Below are 20,093 nucleotides of genomic sequence, written 5' to 3' on the forward strand. Positions count from 1 at the left end.
TAATTTCTTGGCATTGTGAGGAGTTCCTTGCCCTTTCAGCCTTTTCAGTTCGGTGGTCTGTTTTTGATAGGAGGCCACGTCGTCTAGACACACCGGGGGTTGCCCGGCTTTTATAATCGCAACGAAATGCACCCCTCCGTGCTCGACGCAAAAATACCGGTTTTTTTCGCCCGTTCTCCCCCCCATTTCTCGTTCTCTCTCTCTCTTTCTCTCTCTAACTTGCTCGCTCGCCCTCCCCTCCCATCGTCGTTGAATTTCTCTACCCCCTTAGCTCCCGTCACCCCTTCGTTCCGTAGCGACGTGCCGGCGCGTTACATTAAAGTGATTTATTCTCTTTATTAAATTCGCATTCGAGGCTACGAAGGCACATTCTCGGCTCGCGTGAATCGAATCCCAAGACCGGATGTGCCCGGAACGATACGCGTTTCTCCTCTGCTGGAGACCTGTCTCTGTAGCCGGGGATACGGTAGTCAAAGGTCACCAAGGGGCACAGTCTTCAGCCGAAGAAACGACCATAACTGTATTTAGCGTTAAACGGCCCGTACGTGTTACGATTTCTCGTAGAATCGATTTCCTGTATTTACGAGCTCGGACAAGTTTCGATGCCCCAGTCTCCGATGTGTTTTTTTATACCTATCTTCTCGCCACCATTTTCCCGTGGCGCTTTCAAATTTGAGCCCCTCCAACGCGAAATTTAATGAAAAGGATTCTTCGAAAATCGAATCGATCAAAATTATGCAGTTCGAACACCCCTCGAGCGAACAAAGCAGTTGAAAAATCGCGATGCTTTCGACCCAATTCATCTCGAAAGTTCGTTATCCCCCCCCTCTTCGTTTGCTCGCGAGCCTATCGGTTCACCCTCTGTCGTAGCGGTCGCGACGACCAAGGCGAGTCGAACCGAGCGGTGGCGCCGCCTGTCGTCAGAACGGACGCTCGAATGGCGGCCCGATTATTATATGACATTCCTCGAATACCATCCGGACCTCCCTCGTCTCCGCTCTGAACCAGCGGCTTCGTCTTCCCCGTCCCCCGTCGCCTCTCCTCCAGCATCCCCACGACTTCTTATTCTCTTTCGCGTTCGCGTACAAGCGGCAACCGTAATTCTGTCTCCGTTCCGACGCGCGTCTCGCGTTGCAGAGATGCGCCCGTCGGACCTACGAAACGGCAAAAAGGCTTCGGGCTTCGAAATAGGCCCGGCGATACGAATGATAAAAGCACCCCGTGGGTACCTCCGCGCCCTCCTGGTCGTCTCCTCCTCGGTCTTCGACCCCTCTTCCACCGTCCTTCGTGTCTTCCTCCGCCACGGCAAGACGCGATCGAGAATCGGCCGCGCCCTGTCGAGGGTAGCGCGCGCCCATCGCGCGATATCGCGGCTCCACGATCGCGTGAAAAAACAGAGAACTCCGTGGTACGGTCGAGGATCTCGTTTCGAACGCGTTGGTCCCGGAGACCGGGAAACGGTTGATTTATTGCACGCCCGGAACGACGTTAGAATATTTTCCACGGAGCCCCACGGACATTTTGTCATCGTTTGCTTATCCTATCTGTCGCAGAAGAAGGGTTCGCGAATCTATGCCCCCGGTCGACTCGAGATTATCGCCACGGGAAAATCGTTCTCGACGTCACTCCACGTCCCTCCCCTCCACCCGGTTTTCCTGTTTCGTAAGCGTTACGACCTTCGCAAACGGACAACGACGTCGACGACGACGCCGGACGCCGGACGCGCGGCGGCGGTTGCGAGGTAATACGATCGATTCGCGGCCGCCTTCCATTGTCGCTGCCTCTGTGTAAGGGTTCGCAGGAACAGCTCCCTCCCTCGCCGCCCGTCCGCCCTCCTCCGCCCCCTCCGAAGAAGGACGGTGTCTGACACCCCGTTAGAGAAAGGGAAAGAGAGCGAGAAAGTGGCGGTAGTAGAGATAGTACGATTCCTCGTAAGCCACGAGCGAACCCATTCATAAAGACGAGGCCGTGACTAACGAGTAAGGAGAAACGAGCGCGAGTCCGCTTCTCTTCTCTCTGTCCTTCCCTCCCTCTCTTTACTTTCATCTTCGACCTTTCTCGCTCTTCTTCCGTATCGATTTCCTTTCTCCATCCGCCTCCTCCTCGTCCCCCACCCACCCAGACCCGTTATATCGTGCCCGGATAACGAGTCGAAGTTTTCCCTTCTTTTCCGCGCCCGTTCCGTTTCCCGGTGTTACGCCGGCCGCTCTCGTCGCTTTTCCGCGCTCGCGGCTAATTAAAAACGTTTTCCCACGACCAGCCCCCTCCCCCTCAACCCGCCGACGAATTTGATAAACGACACCCGCTTATCGATCCGCGGAACGGGCGGAAAAAACGCGCGTAAAAAGGCGCCCGTCGACCCCCGTCAGGATTCATCGATCGCGGAACGAATTACGAGGATGACGCGCGCTCGGGGGCCAGTGATTTCTTAACCCTCCCGCGTAACTGGACCTCGCGACTCGCGCGCTGACCTTTCACCGCGTGCACCTTAAAATATCGATTTTTTTTTCTGTCGCTCGAACTCAACACGTAAGATCGAAAAAAAAAAATGACGAGAGAACACGTAGTTGGAAAAAATTTGGGTCACAAGTTCGGGAAAGATCATAGGTCGCAGCCTGGAATTTCTACCTTTACGTGCCCTTGCGACGACCCGACAGGACGATCGTCGGGTAACATGCAACGCCACGCTTTCCCAGTAAATTACTGAACGCGATATATTCGTAGATTCTCTATTTTTCAATTTTTATTTCGCGTTTGAAAGTTTCTACCAACGAACGTGTTAGTAATGATAATAGGACTGGTCTTCGCGGTTAGAGTTGTCGGTCGGGAACTGTGAAAATCGTAGAAACGCGGTGGGAGGTAGAACTCACGGTAACACGACGAGAAACGACGTCGATCTTGGACGCCGCTTCCGCGTTCCATCACATGGACCTCCGGGAAGGACGCGACATCGTAGATGACGACCGCGGTACTGGTTTCTTTGCCCCTGTATCGTTCCCAGAGACCCATCTCGATGGCATTGTTTCGAGCTGTCGGTAGCGGGCAGCAGATTTCGCCTTAAAAGCAGAGCTCATCCTCCGCGGTCCCGTGCAACGGGTACATAGATGGAGAACGGAGTCGAGGACAAGATTTTCTTCGTCGACTTTCATCGAGCGTCTTTTCCGTCGCGTTTGGATCGCCTCGACGGGACCGTCTCGCGATTCCCCCGATCGTAGCCGATGTTTCCGCTTCGCTGCCGCGGAAGTCGAATCGATTCCGCCTCTGTATACACTCTGATAATCCACGTTCAACGGGAGCCATTGTTCGCGTTCCTTGGGTTACTCAGTCGCGGATAAGCGCAAAACGCCTTACCCGATCGGGAAATATCGAGATAACCCTTTGAGGGACTTTATTACGGCACTGGGGAAAGTTTTGATTGGGTTACAAAACTCGTTCGCGGAGGGATCGATGGATACCTCGGAAACGGAAAAGCTCGATGTAAACGCACCCTTCTCCGCCTCTCGCCACTATTCCATCTCTCCTCTTCCTCCGACAGCCCCGGCCTTGGCCCAAACGTTCGATGGAAAACCCTCCTCCCTCCCGACGAGCCCTTCGGTTCGCTTTTGGCCACGCGGGGAGAAACGAGCAGAGAGAACGAGAGTAGAAAGGAAAAAAAAAACAATCTAGCTAATTTTTCGACCGCACACAAGGGCACTGGGACAACCACTGTGAAACTAAAGTGCCGCCCCACTACGACCATTCAGTCGCCCCTCAAAGGGACACGGATCAAAGGTGCACGCATCCAACCTTTATCTCACCGAAAACGTTTCGAGTCCTGGATGTCTGTTAGGTTCCGGTACTCCGCGCGACGTTCGTTTCTCTATCGCGTCTAACCTCGATCCCTTTCACCGCAGGAATCTCCGGTTTCTATCTCGTTTCTGTCTCGAGCGAGTCTCGAAAACCGTTTAAAACGCCGCGCGGCACCGCGCCCTACGAACGAAACCGGAAGTTTACGGGCGTCTCCCGTTCCGGCGGTCGCGACGCGCTCGACTTTCGGGGGTACGTTCTTTCGATCCGTTTACCGATACGTGATCGCGTGATTATTACCGTATACGTGACTTTCGAGAGCCCCCAGTCAACCTTGCGTTCACGTACGCGACGCCGGTCGTGACAGAGAAACAATATCGTCGATAACGCGATTCGAGATTCAACCTTTTCTCAGAATATTTTTTATTTGAGATTGTTGATTTATTAACAAAAATTATCGACCGGATATCCTGGTATATATTCGACTCTCAAGTTTCGAGTCGAGAGCATGCAGCTGTGTTTCTTTGATCACAGTTGCTGTTTAGTCTAACAAGGGGAGGTCATACCCTGTCAACCTGGGATTTCAATCAAATTTAGCAGAGTTGTTGGGGCTGATGTCCAAACGCATTCTGTAAAATACTAGACGTTTATGACCAGCCATTTTGTTAAAAAATGGCATTAAAGTTTAAGATTTCGAAGTTGTCGGATCGACGTTTTTTTTTTTTTAAATTGTAGGTCTCGAAGAGGGGAACACAAAAGTCCAATTCATTTTTGCCGTAACATCAATAGTTTAAACAAAAATTTGAGTTTTTGTGACGGGATAAATGCATATGTACCGTATAGTTGGAGCGTATTTTCAACAGTCATGGTAGCCGTGGAGTTAGCGTCGAGGAATTCGGGTTGGAAGACTGGGGTTCGTGTCCCCGGAACTAGAACATTTTGTTTTTTTTCTTTTCTTCGCTTATTTTTGAATTTTTATTTATTTTTAATTTTAATTTTTAATATCATGGAAAAAGATGGCTGTTACAAATAAATAAAATACTATTATGGTTATAAATGTTTATTTTCACACATACTTACAAACATATTCTCATATATATTTACATCTCACGTATAAATAAATACAAAAATTAGATATTTATTTCATACGGGTTTCGCAATGCATTGTATGATTTTTATCATAAAAACAGGAAAAACATAATGGTTTCATACACCACGCGCATGTTATAAATGCTTGTTCTGTACAGCATTTTTTGGACCACGGGTAGCAGTAGATGTTCGAAAACAAGAAGAGGAATTAGGCAATGTACATGTCACTTGCACAAAGTCAGGGAAATTGCAATCTGATACCTATCAATTATTTTTGGAAAATATATTAAAACCTTACGTAAAAGCAAATAAATTCTTATTAGTCATCGATTCGTGGGGTGGACAAACAAATCCAGCATTATATGACAGGATCTTTTATGATCCGGAAGATAAAAATATGGCTACCTGCACGTTAAAAGTGATACCACCAAAATGTACACCCATTTGCCAACCGTGTGACGTGTATTTTTTTAGACAGGTTAAGAACTTTCTTTCAAGACTCCAAAACGCCCTAACATTAATCCGCGAAAACAGAGAATTAACCAATAGACAGGATATAATAAAATTACATTCCATAATCCATTATCAATTATCTGCTCCAATTTTTACCGACATGATTAAATATGCATGGTATGCGTCTAAACTCACCCCTCCGAATCATAAAAAAGAAATCTTTTGTAACGTGAATCAAGTATGTTTTCCACACGACCTAAGAAATAAAAAATGCTGTACAGAACAAGCATTTATAACATGCGCTTGGTGTATGAAACCATTATGTTTTTCCTGTTTTTATGATAAAAATCATACAATGCATTGCGAAACCCGTATGAAATAAATATCTAATTTTTGTATTTATTTATACGTGAGATGTAAATATATATGAGAATATGTTTGTAAGTATGTGTGAAAATAAACATTTATAACCATAATAGTATTTTATTTATTTGTAACAGCCATCTTTTTCCATGATATTAAAAATTAAAATTAAAAATAAATAAAAATTCAAAAATAAGCGAAGAAAAGAAAAAAAACAAAATGTTCTAGTTCCGGGGACACGAACCCCAGTCTTCCAACCCGAATTCCTCGACGCTAACTCCACGGCTACCATGACTGTTGAAAATACGCTCCAACTACACGGTACATATGCATTTATCCCGTCACAAAAACTCAAATTTTTGTTTAAACTATTGATGTTACGGCAAAAATGTATTGGACTTTTGTGTTCCCCTCTTCGAGACCTACAATTTAAAAAAAAAAAAACGTCGATCCGACAACTTCGAAATCTTAAACTTTAATGCCATTTTTTAACAAAATGGCTGGCCATAAACGTCTAGTATTTTACAGAATGCGTTTGGACATCAGCCCCAACAACTCTGCCAAATTTGGTTGAAATCCCAGGTTGACAGGGTATGACCTCCCCTTGTAAGCGAGATAGGGCCCAAGAGGGTCTACGAATGCGTGACGAATTTTCGTTCACGACGTTTAGTCTTTTAGTTTCTCTCGTTGAGTAAAGACACAATCTCTGTCTGCTTTAAATAAAGCCAATTATCAAGTTTTAATTTAAAATAGTTTTACTTTATTTCTCCCACCATATCCAATAGAGATTGTTTCAAAATTTATTATCGTCTTGGAAAACTGCAAAAAGAACAATTCAATTAAAAACAAAAATTAGATAATGGCATTCATTTAGAACTGTAACAGTGACCTAAATCTTCTATAAAAAATCAATTTATTTTTAAATTTGGCTGCAATTCCCAAACCAGCGATAACGAATGTTTAACAAGTTGGAGTCGTTCGTACGTGTTATTTTAAATGAAAATCGTCTCGATGAATTTTTCCTGGTGTTCCATTTTGTACGACAAATCGTGCCGCGTGCGGGGCCGTATTATTCGAAGAACCGCTCGATGGTTCCATTAATCAAATCCGGGCCGAAGAGAATGGACGGTCGCCGTGAATGCAACGTGAAAGTACCGCCGTGCATAGGAGCGTGTACAGCTGGTGTGTTATCAGGTGTCTTTAGGGGGGATGAGATAACGACCAAGGATGTGTCGTAACACCTTTCTCTTCGCCACCCTCGCTTTTCTCTCTTTTTTTTTCTCTCCTCTCTCCTCACTATCTTTCTCTCTCTTGGTGCGTGTCCCCTTTGGCCTCTCGGAACGAACACGCGCGCAGGTCTCTCGCGTGCGAACGTCGACGCGCACTGGGTCCCCCGGCCTTTTGTTCCTCCTTTTATTTTACTTTTTCGTAGCCGGTCGTCCGATTAGGCACCGCGTGTAAATGTGGAAACTAGCTCCTCAATGGACGAGCCTGGCATTCCTCGCCTCCTTTTTAGGCACGTGTCGCCTGTGTGTCGTTCCCTGTATATGCATTCCGTATGTGGGTGCGCAGTGTAAATAAAATTCCAGACGCCGCAGCGTAGCGTTCCAGGCGTCTCGAAGGAAAATCGTGCACCGCCCGTTAACCCAAACTCGAATTATCAAGACCGGTTGATAAACACTCGTTAGCGAGTAAAATTCTGGTTTGCCCCAGGATAAAATGCATTTTTTTTTTTGTCAATTTAAAACAGATCAACATTTCACTGTTCGTGTCTCTGGTTCGTAATTTACGAAGAGATTAAGATTCGATTACCAGTCGTTGAGCATACGACGAGGCGGTATGATCGAAACGCAGTCGATCGTTTCATTAAATTTAGCGCGCCACTCGACGCGTTACGCCAATAATCTAAACGTTCACGGTTCTTCGATGATTGCAGTGCCCTATGTAGCCCCCCATCGAGCGTCCAAATATGTATATTACAAGACCTGCTGCCTCGTTCACCGTAAATTTTTATTTCGGTAACATCGACCCGTAGAATCGTCCAAAGATACTTTCACCAGTTAAACAATCGTTACAGGAAATATACGTTACGACGTTTTCCCACCACAATGGCGAACGGCGTTCGGTCGACCCACGATCGTCGAGACGGCACAAAGTTATTCCGTCGCGAAGTAATTACGTCATTTTCGACCACGTCAAACGCGTAGCCGGGTAAATCGATCGCCCCCTGCGCGACTCCCGAACGTCATTTCGTGTATTTTTAAAGCTTCAACCCTCCCCCTCTCCCCCCCGTCGGATTTAACGGCGTCGTCTGACGAAAGAGCGGACGGGATCGAGGTCAAAGCTCGAAACGGCACGAGAAATTTCGTCCCTGGAATGCGCCGGTTCCCGCGCAATTGTTGCGACAATTTAGCACCGTTGTCTCCATCTCCTCCTTCGTTATCTCGCCAACAAGTTAATCTTTATAAATAGCTCGAGCCACGGTTATATTTAATCCTGACCCTCGTGGTCGCCGTTTCTGCGTTGATACCTACCCGCCACGCTACGCTCCGTCGTGTTTCTCTACGGACAAATCGACGATTACGTGGCAGGGTTTACGAAACCGATCGTTCGCGGGGGCCGATGGCCAAACAATTTTTATCCACCGTTAATTTATTCATGGAAAGCCCGGTGACATATCGGCGATCTGCGACCCGATTATCGAAAATATCGTCTACTAGAAGCACTAGTACGTCCGCGGGTGAATAATAGAAAAGTTTCGCGCGAACAGTCCCCCCCCCTCCCTTGACGTTTTTATCGCGGACAGCTTCCCTCGGCGTCTTCTCTCTCCGCCGTGGTGTCTCGCGATCCTTCGGTTAACCTAAATTCAGACACGACTGGTAATCGATCGGTCTTACGCTTCGGCCCTTTTTCTCTTTTTTTTTTCCTCTTCCGTGAGTGCCGACGAGCGCTTCACGAGCCAGACAATTTCGCGGAATCGATCGATCGGCCCGTTCCAATTTTCGCCGCCAGACAAGAGGGCCCTCGGCGAGCGATTTTCCCGCGGAACGGCCGCGATTTCTTCGATCCGTGATCGTTTCTCGTACGACCAACGCTAGAAAAGTACGCGCGAATTAATCTTAGAGACCCGACCGGCAATAAAACCGGACTGTCCTTACATTCCTGGGCAGTGTGTCGCCCGCTATTTTAAGCCCGGAGTTTAATAAACTTACGTCTCTTAATTAGACCTACTTCTCTCCTCCTCTTTCGTTCTCCGTATCCACGTCTGACTCTTCAACGGTCGACCAGCCGCTCTCGATCAACGTATCGTTAGACTCGTTATGTCGATCGCGCTTCAAAGCCTAATTTCGCGATGTTTTACAATATTGCATACTACTATTACATCGTAGATTACCCCAGCTGACCGATTGTATTTTAATTTTAAATCGTCCAAAGCAAGACAGAAAAACAGGAAATAAAACCGCCCTTTATTCAACTCCGGTGGACAAAACCTCGCAAACTTTTTTCGCTAGTTGTTATTTTAAAAGCCACCAGATGCCACCGTGACGCGCGAAATTAGATAAAGGATTTTTATGTCGGCGAGAATAACCGCTTATTCCCGCTTCTCCTTGTTGCGCGTTTAAAAAAAATTACACCGGATTACGATGTGTTATTTCTCGTCGATTTTTTCCTAACTGTCGCCACTCGACTTTTTAACAATCTCTTAAATCGTGGAGCAAATTATTACTACTCATTCAGATTCTCATATTTCCTTTCAGTTTTGTATAAATTACGCTTAACTCTTTGCCAGAATTACTATAAATCATCTTTGAAACGTTTCAAACGAATTTATATATCTTAATTTTCCCATCAATTTCAAATCGTTCGTATAACAATTATGAGTAGCAAAAGCGAATTATCGTGTCTGAAATCCAGGTTTAATGGTTAATTTTTTATTATAAAAAACTACGTTGAAATTTCAATCCGGACGAAAAGTGGAAGATGCAGTTTCGCAGGGAAACGAATACTTTCCCATGTGCAGACACAGATATCGTTGCTCGGTATCGTGCGTAAAATGATTCGCGATATTTAGTCGTCGGTGTATGCTAGGTATTCCGCACTCTTTCCCCCCTCCCCACCCACGTCGTGGTCGCGACTCTCTTCCGCTCATGACGCCACGCGAGTTTACGTGCACGACGTGTTACGACACTGCGCAGCGTACGCTCACTATTCTATGATACAATCAATGAATGACTGACTGCGTGCCGTGACGTGGCTGTGGCTGGTGACCGTGATGACTTATCTCGAGCTCTTTTTCTCTCGCCACCGCGTGCATTCATTTTTCCATTCGAACGATCGACGTTATTCTTTCGCGCGAAACAGCCAGCGAAATTTATATTGTTGCCGCCGGAACGGCCTCAATGAACGCGCTTGAACTTCGTGCGTGAACAATAACAAAGCACTCGCGCGTGCTACGTTATATCATAAAACCAGCTTTCGAGTCGGCTTAAAGAATATAACAGAAGTGTATTATTTCATTTGGATCGCCGACTGTGAAGCTCGCTGAGGAAGTTTAACGAGATCCACGAATTATATTTTCTTGTTGGGACATGCCAACAGCTCTACAGATTCAACCCCTTGTTTTACAATTTCGGTGTAAATCCAACACCAATAATCTAAGACTTTATCTGTCGCCATATTTCAATATAAATTTCACGGAATAATTAATTTTCGGTATGCACGGTGGGCGAATACACTACAATTAATCATCCGGCATTTGTAAGTTTGTCGAACGATCTCGGTACAATTTGTTTTCGAAGGGGGTCGCTGCCGACGCTGGAGGTTCGATAGATCTCTTGGGGAAACATGCCTATACTTAAATCGCCATCCGACTCTTACTTTTCTTTAAACTGCGTTTCTCTGTTTCGTTCGCAGAGATTGTAAAATACTTGTAACCTTATTGATTCCGGTATCGAAACCTCCTTAAGCGTTTAACCGAGGCCGGTTTCGCGTCGGGGAAAATTGTAGACGGAGAAAGGGAAAGCCCCGTTGTACGTGTTTCTGACAAAGCGCGCCTTCCTCTTCGTAGACTTTCCTCCGTCTCCCCTCGTTTCTTTGTTCGTACGTTTCTTCTCCCTTTCTCCTTTCATCCGGTGCGCATTAGCGACGTAAAGCGTACCTACGCTCGCCACGGCAGACCGCACGCCACGATGCAATCAATGAATGACGACGTGGCGTGGCGTGGCGCGGCGTGGCGTAGTGTGGCGCGGCGCGCGCACTGACCGTGATGACTTTTCTTATCCGGCAGTCCCTCTCCTTATTCCACGGCCCGTTCTTTCGCCCGTCGCTCGTCTTTTTCCCTTCGAACGCGGTCTCTCGCTGCTCTACATCTGTTTTTCCTTTCTCCGTGCGCCTCCGCTCGCGCCTCCCTTCCTCCTTGCTCGTCCTTTTTCTCTCTCGCTTCCTCCCTGTTACTTTTTTTTTTTTTTTTTTTCACTCTCGTTCACTCTCTTCCTGGGCCCTCCCCACCCCTTCCATCCGGTTCGCATTACGCGCGATGCGTACGCTGACGAGTACGAGAAAGAAAAAGAGCTGCCTCCACCCTTATCGCGGCCACGGTGTGCTCGCCGGAGGCGCGCGCGAAAAACCTCCTCCCAACGACCGTTCGACGGCTCGCGTTTAACCCTTAAACCAACGGACAGGCGACCTTTTCATCGCAACGAAATTTAAAACCGAATGGATCCATGCGGGCCGCTCCACGCCAACCGTAAAACATCCAATTCTTTCATTCGCGAACGCTTGGTCTTCGATCGACCAAAGTGGAAATTAATAATTTAAAAAAAAAATTGAAACATCCAATGTACAAAAAGGCCGCTAAAGCATAAGGAATTTCCATCGACGATAGTTGTCGCTCGCGTGGAATTGATAATGACTATCGAAGGCGTGGTCGTAAAAGTATAAATATCGATCGAATCCCGTGCGACTTGTTTGTATTTACGGGAGATACTGCGTCGTTGCGATTCCGTATTTAATCGATAGTAACGAAGAAACGAGAGTCCGTTCGTTTTGACCGTAACGGATTTGGCGGCTGGCTGCCAGAAGGGGAACGACCCGCGGGCATCTCCCTCGCAGGATCTCCGGCTTGCACAATCTATCAGGGGCCCATTCTGCGATTTTTCGTACAAGACATCGTACGATTTTACTTGATATTCGAATTTATAAAGCGTATGGACCTCTCTCATCCCAGAGATGGCGTTTCGTTAAATATTTCCTCGAGATCCGTTGGTCTATTTTCCGGTTGTTCCTAATTTGAACTTAGCCTAGATATTTTCCATCAGCGAAGGGTCGAGACTTCGTTGATTGAAGTTTCTCGTGTATAATTCGTAACGATGATTTATTCATACGTGAATCCGTTAATCGATTCCCTTTTGAAATTAGAACATCTCTCTTAAGTCACGATTTTCCCTAATCCGAATCATTTCATACAATTCGTACGTACAAGTTCCTACTGTTTCATCAATATTATCGTTTCTACTTCGGAAAGTGATAGCGACTTTAAGTTCCGGCCTTAAACGATACACGAACCAGATGATAGAGAAATCACGTGGAGCGCATCTTCGTTGCTAAGCGAGAATAGTTCCTCGATGGCGCATAATATTTATAACGTTCGCTTCAACGTTCCTGGGAAATATTCCTAAAAGCCCTCGGAACGATCCAACACCGTAAAAATGTTCAATATTGTTAAACTTTGAAGTTTTACAACTTTGTTAAAACGTAAACTAAGTTTTAGCTCGAGTCTCCTACCTGTTGACCCCCTTGGTCGATCTCGTTCGAGTCGCCGTTCGAGGGGCGAAACAAATCGTACAATCTTTACAGCGCCGTAAACAGTAAAATTCAAGCTTCGATTTGGTTCCCGAATTTCGACAAACTTCCGGAATTTTAGTGTTCGATAGGTTCTAGTATTCGATAATATGAAATATTACAAATATTTTCCTTACTCCACGACCGTTCTTCGAGACCTCGTGGACACCCGCCATCGTTCTCCAGATTTTAGAAGCGCTAAACCATGCTCATTCTCACAGCAAAATCATTGTCGGATACCGAGCGAATCGACACTTTCGGGAATTTGTTTATTTTATTTTTCCCTCCTGTTCCGGGGGACCACTGTGCGGGTGGCGGCGCGCTGAAACTCGAGACAGGGAACGGAGACCGACTAAACCGGATCGGCGATGTGGAGTCTAGTCGCGTGGTGGTCGCCGGCGTCGTTGTCCTCGTCGTCGACGACGGTCGGTGACTATCGATCGGTGGCGGGCGTCGGCGTCGGCGTCGGTGCCGCTTGGTGGCGCCTCCGTCGTTCGGAAAGACGGCGACGGCGCTCTGCCTTGGCTGTCCGCCCCTGGGGGGCGGCGGAGGGGGTGGTGGGGGGCACCGACACGCAGACCAATCATGCCTTTGGCGGAGCTGGCGAGAGCCCGGCGTGTACGTGAAGGCCGCCACGCTAAATGCAGATTTATCAGTCGACGAGTCCGCGTTCCCGGCGCAAAACTTTTCATCCGGTGCCCCCCGGTTTCCGCGCGACCACGTCGACGACCGTCGTCGAGTCGCGGGGCCACGCACGGTGTACGACCGCGAGAAACGACGTCGGACGTCGCCAAGGCGTTCCCGCGGCGCCCCTTCTTTCTTTTCCTTTTTTTTTTTTTATCTTGAGGGGGGGGGGCGGAGAACGACGAAGGATGCTGCGGTCCTACGGATCGTCGTTTCCTGAAGTCTCGGCGCGAGGGAGTTCGACGATCGCCGGGCGCAAACGCCCGGAGGGACGGTTAAGTGAAAAAGTGCCATGCTGATCGGACGCGGAGAGGACCCTTCGCGGGTGATATCTCGATCGAATTTGTGTGTCGCGTAGTTTCGCCTCGGAGGAAGTTCTCGTCGACGTTACGGGCGCACGGAGCAATGAATGGTAAAATGGACGCGAGAGAGTTGAAGTTCAAGGCGAGAAGGATTCTCGTGTATCGGCGAGACGGGCACGAGCAACCCGGGGGATCGCGTATGGATTTTGGTCGCGAAACGTCGACACCCCGGGGACCGGACACGCGTCGAAAAAACGTTCGAAAACGTGGACGGGCCCGTTTCTGTGTGAAATTGCGGTGTGACGCGGCCGGTAAAACGCGGAAAAGGCGGCGAGGATCTTGCCGGCCACGCATGGCCGTTTCGGCTCGAAGGATGTCGTAAAATGCCGGCGTAAGGATCCATCTCGCCGGCCAGTAACCATTTTCCCGAAAAGAAACCAGCGACCCGGTGGTACGCCAATGGACATCGTCGATCGCAATCCCGAGTCGTTCTTGTGATCGTCGAGAACTCTGCCCTGTGATAGTTTCGCGCATAGTAAACGTGTGATTAAAAAAATGCGAGTGCGGGACCCTTTGTCCGAGACTGGCGCAAAGAAATATGTTTATTGTGACGACGGAATCACGTGGATACATGAAGAAACCGTTGGACCGTTTCGCGGGCCTGGAAAGGTGAGATTATTTCGAGCGGAAAGATATTTCGATCGTGTATCATTTTTTTTTTTTTGGAAACTAGAAATATCGAAAATAATTACATTTGGCACGATATCGTTTCGCAAGGAATTACCACGATTGCGTAACGTCGAGATTCCCGTTACTCGTACGAATTATTAGCTCGTATTTACCCGTAGCCCGAGAAAACGTGACACGAAAATCTGGTCTGCGCGACCACTTGCGATCGGTGACGGCGGTTGCGTAATATCCGCGATGCTCGCGTACGAGTAACGGCGAAACGACGATAAACGAGAGTTTTGCTCGACCGGTTAATTGCGTAAGTAAATATTTAAAGTTCTTTCTCGTCCTTTCTACCTTTTTTTTTTTCGTTTTTTCTCTCTCTCTCTCTCTCGCCCCGGCGGATGCGTGAAAAGCACCGAAAAAAGGAAACGCGGGAATAAAGGGGGAAGAAAAATCAAAAGCGACAAGCTGCCGCGAAACATCGACGGAAACAAATGTTCTCATCGCGGCTAATGAAACGCCTCCGGGGGGTCGAGGGATGAGAGAAAAAGAGAGAGAGGTGGGGGTGGGGGGGAGGCGAGAGAGGGCGAGAAAAAAAAGGCCAGGAGGACGAAAGAGTGGAAAATCGATGGGAAAACCTGCCGAAAAGGGGGTTAAACAATCAGCCACCGGCGAACAAAATGGATTATTTCGCGGCTGGGAAATTAGGCGTGGCGAAAGGAAAAACCTGTCGATTCCTTTTGTTTGGGGGCGAAAGCGGGATGGTCCGCGAAGAACCACCCCCGTTTATCGATCTGTCCGCTTTGTCGCGACGCTTTTCTTCTTATTCCTTTCTTTCCGCGCGAGACAACGGTAATTAGCAAACGAATTGATTTCGACGCTGAAGGATTTACGTTGGTACAACCTCTCCGGGGCGCTCGATGCCCCTTTGATGCTTCCAAGAGCCCGTAATGGCTTGTTATTGATCTATTTCGTAGCCTCGCGGTTTTCCACCTTTCGTCCTTTGTTCCGTCGTCCAAGAAAAATCGAGGCACGCGAGCGTCGCGGGATCCTTAGCCTCGCTCTTCAACCCCTCTAATTGCGTGTATCGAAAAACGCACCCTCGATTTTCCGTTGGTTTTAGCCGCTGTGAAATCTTTCGTGGTCACAGGGCTCGGTGGTGGGAAATTTCTACGAAAAATTCAAGCTGATCGCGGCGTTGTTAAATTCCTGAAACGAGAAACTGTTGCCGCGAAATTAGCGTAAACACCACGAACGTAGATCGTTCTCGTTTTTTTTCTTTTTTTTAATTCAGATTATTCCGGGACGTAATTTACACGAAAGCATTAATGCGAGAGGGAAAAGACCCGTTTCTTCACTTGCCAATCAGTTAGCAAATTCGATCAATTACTTTGTATCGACGACGACTATTAATAGACGTAAAAGTTGCAGAGACAGCTTGCGTACGTTTTCGATTTTTCCACCGTTTGTTCCGCCTCCTCCGGGTTCGTGGAAACCCGGCGGTTATTCTCGTAGCTCCTATAAATGATCATAGGTGGTCCAAAACGCGCGTCAGACGTATCCTCGCGATCATTTTCCGCTACTTTCGCGCTGAATGCCGGCTCCGCTATTCTCGTAAACGTAATTAAAACGCGTCTATCGTTCGCGTTATCGCGATTGTGCGATTTTACACCGATACATTTTTTTCCGTCCTTTCGGTACAGAAATAATTCGCGTTCATTGTTCCGTCGTGCCCCGGCGGATCGTTAATGGTCCGGTTATCTTAACGAGCGTGGAAAATTGTCGTTATGTAATACCACTGATATAGCGTTACATCATTGTCGTATCTGTCTTATTTCGGACGTTCTACGCCCTCGAAATGCGACGACATAAATATTCATCGAACGGTGTACGCGAATAGGACCACCGCGTGTATCTTTCGACCAATATTCTCGTCGGGCGCAGACGTCACCGCGAAACTCGATTACGCGATCGGCGATCGTGGGAAACCGAAACGCTGGGGGTACTCCTGCAGTTAGACACTGATCGATTTAATTGATGCAAACGTAAAGATATCTATTTTTACTCACCATTCTACGTACTTTCTATTTATAACTACCGACAAAGTTTCGACTCGATCGAGTTTCATTTGCTTGGAAAGAAGTAGCCTCGTACGGTGTCCCTTCGACTATTTCCGACTTGTTGATTATCAATTCTGTCAGGCTAGAATTTGTTTATATAATATCTGTAGGTTTGTAGAACTATGAATACATAACATTTTTGATGAATATATAAATTCGTACTAGTACGCGTACACGTTGACACAGTTCTGACAGAGAACGATTAGTAGCTCCCAGACCGGAAGTGGAAGCGGGGGCCCTGGAAACCCTAAAAGGCACAACTTCGACCAAGATCGTTTCAGCGATATCTAACTTCCCTACTATCGAGCGTGCGTTTACAGCAACGGCTGTCACAATATTGTCCTTATTTTCTTAAATATATAAACTAGTACGTTGAGAGAGAACCATCGAAACGGTTCTGTAGAGTCGAACGATACGACGCTTGTAGATTTATTCTCGTTGATAGCAATTACTGTTCCAACAAATAAACGTACAGCAAACTTTATTCTCACGTACGTTCCCTCGAAGGAATATTTATCTGTCGATGAAAGAAGTCGGTTTCCTCGAACGCATCACGTATCGCAGCACCTGTTTTACAAGCGAATCTGAATAATTCGTACGGCAACCTACTTTGCGCGTATCTTTTTTCCCCCGGTGTTCGTAGCGCCACTGTACTTACTCCTCGTTAATGTCTCGGAGCGAGGGCCCGGTATCGGAGCTCACCTTACACGGTGCATGAATTATAAATCATAAAAGACCGCGGCACGCCGTTTACCTTGTATACTAGGTTGCACCGCGCATCGAGTCGTTACACTCTGTATACACTCGGAACGGCGAAGATTTACGGGTATCGGAGCGGGGATCAATCGTGGAAAGCCTAGCCTCGGTAATCGAGCCTCTCGTCGTTCGATCGTCGCGTCGGACAGACGCGCGTCAAAACAAACGAACGTCGCGGAAATTTTCTAACGAGCGGCACCGATCGGTTCGCCTCGTTAACCTATCATTACGTCGTGTCGCGTCGTGCCACCTGTTATTACGATACATTGTGTCCCGACACTCGGTGCGTTTCACGCAATGCCTGCCCGGATTACGCGAGGCCTCCTCGAGGCGTCCGTGCTCGCCCCAGAAATTGCCGCCAATTACAACGAGAAACGTTCCTTCGTTGCCTCGCCTGAACTTCCTCGCCGTGAAAATTTTTCGTAGACGGGACCGTTTAACGATTAAAGCGTCGCGTAGTTTTTAAAATGTGTCAACCGGCGCGCGGAATGTTATTCCAGACGGCATTAAGCGCGGAACAAGAGGGTAGTAATTACTTTTCGTGGGACTGTCACGTCTGTCGCGCTCGTTTCCAACCCCGGGGGTCCGTGCTTCGGTTATTAATATCGTCGGATGCCGTGGCGGGCGACTACGCCGTTAATCGACCGGCCAACGATTCCAGATTTTCGCGATATTTCTGATCCCGTACGGAAAATGGGGAAAGATGGTTGCGCGTACGCGATCTCGTGGGACGACGCCCAATTCAATGCCCAAACGATTAAAGGAGGTCTTCAAAAGGAACGGAGGACCAACTAGATATTAATATTTAATTCCAAGCCATCTTGAATTGTTTTTATTCGAGTGTGCTGATACTTTCGTCATCCATAAAGTGATCAATAGATACACTTTTGCTATTGTTTTGTGAATCAATATAACAGTGTGGGGAAAATTTTAATGGGAGATCCTATAGCCCAAAATAAGACGAAATTCAAGCATATCAATTTATTGACTAAGGCTTAAAAAGTTATTAAAAAACTAAATTAAAAAATTTCAAATCATTCTAAAAAAATTATTTTTAGCTAGGGGGATCGATTACAATCATTTTTTGTGAATAGACAAACCTTCGAATTCCTATGCAGTGTCGAGAAAAAAATTCCTAAATACAGAAATTTTTCGACGAAATTAAAAAATTTCAAATCATTCTGAAAAAATTATTTTTGTCTAGGGGGATCGATTACAATCATTTTTGGTGAATAGACATACCTTCGAATTCCTATGCAGTTCCGAGAAAAAAATTCCTGAATGCAGAAATTTTTCGACGAAATTAAAAAATTTCAAATCACTCTAAAAAAATTATTTTTGGCTTTGGGGGTCAAGTACAATCATTTTTGGTGAATAGGCATACCCCCGAAATCTTACCCACTTTCGAGAAAAAAATTCGAGTAGGTGAACAAATTTTTCGACAAAATTAAAAAATTTCAAATCGTTCTAGAAAAATTATTTTCGGTTACAAGGGTCAATTACAATCATTTTTGGTGAATAGACATACTCTCAAAATCTTACCCACTATCGAGGAAAAAAATTCTTTACTGAAAATATGCTGTGTGACCGGAAATGCTTCTATAACTTTTCAACGAGGCCTCAGTCAACAAATTAGTATCCTTGATTTTCGTCTTATTCGCCGCTTACGCTGTCGCGCCGACTTCGCCAAAGACGACCGACACCTTTATAATCAGTCCGCGTCCTGGAACGGTTCTCGAGCCTCCGAAGAAGTCACGTTACCGCGTCGACTTACAATGTAGCGACGACATCAAGCGTACTCGCAGAATCTTTCGAATAGGGGATTGTTTTCGGATCTGGGTGTCGTTGGAACGGTTCGAAAAGACCGAGAGATCAGCGTTTATCCGTTTCCCCTACGGGCAGAGGCGGCAACGGCGGGAGCAACGGGCGCCCAAAATGTCGTTGATCTCTCGTCGCAGTCGGCGGAACTGGTCGGCGACCGTTCGCGTGTATCGGGGCGAGAGAGGAAGGATCTCCTCTGGGTTCTTCGACTTCGATCCAGACGCCGGGGAACAACCTCTCTCCCTCCGAAATGGAAGGAAGGAAGGAAGGAACCGACACGGGCGAAAGGGGTGCACGCATGACCCTGAACCCAACCGGCGCGCCACCCGGTACAGGGGTGCGAAGCTCCGACGACGAGAGAGACGGAATGCGGAGGAACGGCGGAAGAGGGCGCGAGGAAAGAGAGAGGAGAACGTTGGCGAACCGTAGAGGGAGTACGCGTATATATGCCGAAGAGAGAGATGCGGAGCGAAAGAGAGAAACAGTCAGAGTACAGTCCCCGGGATCAATACTCCCGCGTCTTGCGATCATTCATCTTGCCACGCCCCTCTGCTCTCTCCACACTCTCCCTCTATCGTTCTCCTTCCATTTCTCGCCCCCTCTCGCTGGTTCTGTCTCTTTCCTCCTCTGTTCCACCATCTTCATCCCCGTGGCCACCCCTCGGTAATCGCGGCCGTCGCCGTTTGCCGCCCAATCCCGCTATCCATTACGAACCAGAGAGACAGAGAGAGAGAGAAATTTTTTTGAAGGCCGTAGACATCGCGAACGGAACACCCGGTGGACCGTTTCTCGGGAACGGAAACGGTGACTCCGGTTTGGGGAAGGGAGGGGGGAGGAGGAACGAAAGAATCGAAGGTCGTGGCGGGCAACGGAACGCGTGTCGCGACGACACGGTTACGCGGCCGTCGAAATCAATAAATATCCAGAAATGCGGACCCGTCGGCGAGGGTGGGAGGCTAGGAAAGAGAGAGAGAAAGGAAACGGTAACTACGTAGTAGCAGGGAAATACGCGTCGGCGTAACGCGTAGTATGGCTACACTTGACTCGTCGTTCCACGTGATTCAAATGAGTTTCTGGAGCCCAGCCCCTACCTCCCACGCGGCGATGCCGGCGGACCGATAGAGGGGGCTGTACTAGGCCGGACGGCGAGAAAGGGTGGTCTCCGAAGAGGGTGGGCCGCTGTGCTTGTTCCAGATAGAAGGGCTCG

General features: G+C 47.6%; 1 protein-coding gene across 2 annotated transcripts in view; it reads left to right on the top strand.

Moving 5' to 3' along the window:
- The window catches only part of LOC122395316 (serine/threonine-protein phosphatase 4 regulatory subunit 1-like), a 141,581-nt gene that overhangs the window by 3,289 nt on the left and 118,199 nt on the right, over nt 1-20,093 (top strand). The window contains exon 1 of one of the 2 annotated variants that reach the window (XM_043392762.1): nt 14,030-14,186. The exons of the other annotated variant lie outside the window; for it this stretch is intronic. The gene's annotated coding sequence lies outside the window, so the exon portion shown is untranslated. Of the gene's footprint in view, nt 1-14,029; nt 14,187-20,093 lie in introns of those variants that run through there. 2 annotated transcript variants of the gene reach the window in all.

Source organism: Colletes gigas, unplaced genomic scaffold (assembly GCF_013123115.1).
Source record: "Colletes gigas isolate AHSC1104 unplaced genomic scaffold, ASM1312311v1 Colletes_gigas_Sc00005, whole genome shotgun sequence".
NCBI classification, from domain to species: domain Eukaryota; kingdom Metazoa; phylum Arthropoda; class Insecta; order Hymenoptera; family Colletidae; genus Colletes; species Colletes gigas.